Raw genomic sequence first — 4,990 nt, 5'->3', positions numbered from 1 at the left:
ACACACACACACACACACACACACACACACACACACACACACACACAGAGGTTCCTGAGTCCTGACAAAGCCAGGCGGAACCAGAGTGTTCACTGGTCGGCTTGCTCAGACCCTGCCTCTGCTGAACCTCCATCTCCCCAACTACATGCAGGTGTCGGGCTGCAAATGGACTGTGAATCATCACTTTGGGATCCTCTGTTGTTTTTGGGTCAGCCGCCTCTGTTCTCCCTTCCTTCACTCCGGGCAGAAAGACTGCAGTGGGGGATGGGGGTAGGGTGTCTGCTGGGGACCCAGATGCCCAGGGGCTGCACCCCAGGTGCTGATGACAGAGTTAGAAGCAGAACCTTAGGGGCAACTAGCCAGGGAGACCTCACCTCCTTTACCAAGGCTGCCTGATGCAGGAACAGCCTGAAATGCAGGCCCAGGGTCTTCTGCCCACCAGGTCTTTCTCCAGCCCCCAGGAGTATGTGTGAGGGGATAGACTTATTCCCCCGGAAGTGGTCTCTGGTGCTGGACGTCCGGAGCAGGGCTTCTGCCATCTGGACTGAATCCCTGTGAGGCCCCTGGTCCCCACAGAAAGGTCTGGGGGGTCCATGCATGTTGGTCCCCAGGCCTGGAGGTGGAGGGAACTCTCTGCCTTGTGCTGCCATCCTCTAAGGATGTTGAGCGCATCTTCAGGGGGTGGAGCTGGGGTGGCAGTGCCAGGCACGTGCTAAGCACTTCAGAATGAACTGTCTTATTGAATTTTCGTGGGGCTTCTAAGGTTGTTAACTGTCTTTCAGAGAAGGAAACTGAGGCTCAGAGAAGCATAACGACTTGCTCAAGGTCACGCAGTCAGGTCCGTGGCAGGACTGGAATTCAGCTCTTGTGACCCCAAAGGCCTGATGCTTAGAGACAGCCAGCCCCTTACTCATCTATCTGCTCAAGGTCTCTCAGGGCCGCCCTCTCTCAGACTCAGGTGGCCAGCAGGGCCTCCCCAGGGAGTCCTTTGTGAGATCCGTGTGCCTGCACACAGGCTTCAAACATTGAGGGGAGATTCTGTGGTTTCCTGCTCCTCCTCTTCCTCCCTCTCCAACCAGACACCCCCAGCCCGGAGGGCAGAAAAGCCTGTCTTCTGCCTTCTGAGCCACCTGGCTCTGAAGGTTGTCCAGAGTGAGGAGCCCAGTTTAGACTCAGAGGGTCACAAATGACAGGCATCCCTGAAGCCCCAAGTGACCTTCCCCACACACAATAAATCACTCTTCTCCTCTTTGGAGCAGTCTAGGGACATCTTCCCAAATCCATCCCCTTTCTCTGGTGGGGAGCAGGCGGGGAGTGACCTTAAACTGGTACCCACTTTTTCTGGGCCTCAGTCTCCTGGCTTTTCCCAAAGAGAGGGTCCTCCTTGCTCTGCTGACTGCGGTCTCTTGGCTGAGAGCTGGGGCTGGGGGGTCAGGGTGCCTCTTGGTCCTTTCTGGAAGACTGGACCTGTTTCTTGGGGCTGATCAAAATAGCTGTCTTGGTCCCCAGGGGCTAGGCTCGAGTTATTTCCATCCCCAGCAGAGAAGCTAAATAACTCTGGGCCCTAGAGCAGGCAAGAGAGGGGAAGGGTTAACCTCCCCTTCCAGTCCTGGCTTTGCTGGAGGCCCCGGCCCCACCCTGTGCCCTGCCCAGCCACACCTTTGCAGGGGGGCTGGGCTGCATGTCCACTCAAGGTCCCAGTGGGACTGTTGTTGGGGGTGGTGCCTGTGTCTGGTCAAGAAGCGGCATCAAGAGACAGTCAGCACCCCACCGCTGCTCACAGGGCCAGGTGACGGGACTGAGAGCCCAGCTTCTAAGGTGCCGAGAAGCACAGGGACTTAGCACAGCCCCACTAAACCCACACCAAACTCACCGCCATCAAGCCGATGCCCACTCTGATGCCGAATGACCCCATAAGACGGGGTAGAACTGCCCCTGTGGGTTTCCAAGACTAACTTTTTATCAGAGTAGAAAGCTTCATCTTTCTCCTGCGGATTGGCTGGTGGTTTTGAACTGCTAACCTTGCAATTGCAGGCAGCCCAACATGTAACCCCCTGCCCCAGGGCCCCTACCTACCTCCTTTTCAGTCACGTGTTCCTCAGGTGACGCAGGTGGCCAGCTGGCCGTTCTGAAGTGGGAGGGGTATGGGTCATTAGCCACCCTTTGTCAGGGAGCCAGCCTTCTGACAGACGGTCAGAACCTTCATGACGGTCGGACCAGGGCAGAGGTGCTTGTTCTGTGGGCCCATCAGATGCATGGTTAGGTGGCCCCTAGATAGATGGTCCTGGGCCAAGGCCAACCCCCCTGTGTGACCGAGCTCCTGTGTGACCGAGCCCCTGTGTGCCTGGACTCGGGCTCGGTGGTGCCACTTTGCAGCACTGGGGTTGCAGGGAAGGCAGGAAGGAGCCTGTTCTGTCCCTCTTGGGTGCCCAGCCCCGAGGTGCAGGGCTGAGGTACACACAGGTCCTCCTCAGGAGTCTCACCATCTCTCCAGGTACAGACAGGGAAGGAAAGGACTTGCCCAAGCCCCCGGGGTGCTGGGACCCAGATCCAACCCCAGGTCCGTCTCCCTTGAAGGCCAGAGTGCTTTCCCTGAGTGCTATAAATAAGCCAGCTGTGTGGCAGTGAGCATGTGCCTCGGCTGCTTGGCTCCTGCAGGTGTGTGTGTGTGGGGGGGGGGACGGGACGGGACAGAGTGGCATCCCAGTCCGTTTGGGGCAGGGTCTGCGTCTGTGTGCAGGTGGAGAAACAGGCAGGAGGGCTTCCAGGAGGAGGCTGCTCACTGGACCAGAGGAAAGAGAGCACTGCGAGACCTGGTCAGTCCCTGGCCGTGGCCCTGCTGTGTGCCCAGCTCCCTGTGTTCAACCCCACACACACACTCAGGAGAGAGACCGCCAATTGTGGCTGAGGGGGCTAGGACCGGAGGGGGCTTCCTGCGGGAGGAGGTACCTGGGCTAGGGGCTGAGTGTTAGAGCCCCTCTCCTCTGAGCTCCCTGGAGCCTCTGGCCACTGTGAGGTCAGCTCAACAGCAGAGTGGCAGCAAGCGACAGAGGAGGAAAGCGAGGCTTGAGGAGGGAGCTGCTGTGCTCAGCCCCCTCCCCCTTCATCACTGCTCTCAGCTGGCCTGGGAGCAGGTGGGCACAGGGCTGCGGAGGGGGCGGCAAAGAGGTACCCAGGGCCTCCCAGGGAGGCTGTGCCCCTCCACTTGGGTGACTGTCATTCGTCTTGCGTTCCCTGGAGTGCCCTTGCCCAATCCCAAGACACCGTGTGACCTTGTGGGCGCTGCTTGTCCTGAGCAGAGGCTCCTCCTCCCGATGGCCCTTTCGGCCTCCGTGGGGCTGTGGACAATGTGGCGCTCATTGTGGCCCCCTTGTCCCCTGGGTGCCCCCTGAGGCAGCACCCAGCACCCTGGTTTCAGGGGAGGACCCCAAAGCTGAGGGGTTGTAACGTGCCCAAAGATCTGCTAAGGGACAGGGGCAGGGTACACACTGACAGTACAACTGGGAGGGCTGAGGACCAGGGGAATGTCCTCCAGCCCGTCCCAGGCCCATGGTTCTGTGCAGCTGCCTGGTGGGCTAGAGGCAGGACCTGGAGGAGCAGGGGGTAGCCACTGCCTCCTACACCCTGGGCTGCTAACCCTGGTCTCTGGGGAGACCAGCTGCTCCCTGGTAGCACCCGCTCTCTGTCTCCAGCTCCTCCTCTGGAGCCCCTTTCCAGAAGGCTGCAGGGAAACCCTGACAGAAGGGCAGACGGAACGCAGGGGTGCTTGACTTAGTGAGGGGGGTGTTGGGGAGCCCCAGCGCCACCCTGGGGATGACCGTTCTCAGACACCCTCTTCTCACCCAAGTCTTAGCCCAAGGAGGGGGGTGGGGACGGCCGCACCAGACTGGAAGGAGCTGGGTGGGCCGAGTCTGGCCACCTCAGCCCTTTTCTCAGCCTCAAGGGGCCAATTACCATCACCCCCCACCCCAGTCGCTGACGCTCAGGCCCTGGGCGGGAGGAACAGGGGGACCTGAGGGCAGAGCTGGGCGGCTAGGGAGCAGCTTCTGCCCCTGGATCCTGTGTACGATTCCTGCCAAGCCTTTCACAGGGTAATCACGCTGCCCGAGGCCTGGGAGGGTGCAAGGTGAACCCCAGCCAGCCTATGCACACCTCAGGGCCCCCCACCAAGCGCTTGGGAGCTTGGGCCCTATCCAGGAGCCTCCTCTTCCTCCCGCAGGGAAGTCCCAGGCTTCCCAGCTTCCGGGCCTTCCCCGGACTTCCCTGCTTCTTACCCTATCCAACACCCCTTCCTGCAAGAGCTGGCCCAGATGGGACAGCATGCAAATGGGCATGGAGCTGGCAAATCTGAGGGGCCCCACATCCTGCTGGGGTGCGTGCAGGCTAGTGGCAGGACCCTCTGCAACCATTGGCCCTCGGCTGAGCCACCTACTGGATGTCGAGCCAGGCAGGCCTGAGCGCCCCCCTGTGTGACCTACATGCTTCTGGCCTCAGTTTACCCACATGCGAAACGGGGCTGTGCCTCTCTCTGGAGCAAGTGGAGGAGGAGGAGGAGGCAGGCCGAGCTGCCCTGGCCGCCTGCCTGCCCACTGGGCACTGCCCTACTTCAGCCCCAGTTGCCAGGGAACCACCAGGTCCCTCGCTAACCTGGATTCTCTCTCGCTGGGCAGCCTTGGGCGCACACTCCAGGGGAGGCCCCTGTCCAGCCGGGTTTCCAGGCAACCCTGGCCTCCGGAGGCCGAAGGAGGTTCGCAGGCTCTAGAGCAGATGGAGGGGGCTGAGGAGTAAGTACCTGCCTCCCTGCCCCCTCTGTTCTGGGCCCTTCCCAGAGTGCAGCGGCCCCATCCTCATCCTGGATACCCGCTTCTACCTCCACCTCCCCTGCCCAGCCTCCGCCCAGCAGGCAGCCTGGAGCGCATCTCTGTCTCCTCTGCTGAGCCCCGCCAGACACTTGCCGGCCCTGGGGGAGGCCAAACTTCTCAGCTCATAA

The sequence above is a fragment of the Echinops telfairi genome, unplaced genomic scaffold (assembly GCF_000313985.2).
Source record: "Echinops telfairi isolate 266 unplaced genomic scaffold, ASM31398v2 ScPeMD7_1713;HRSCAF=2227, whole genome shotgun sequence".
Classification (NCBI taxonomy): Eukaryota; Metazoa; Chordata; class Mammalia; order Afrosoricida; family Tenrecidae; genus Echinops; species Echinops telfairi.
Note: the sequence above shows the minus strand (reverse complement) of the source record.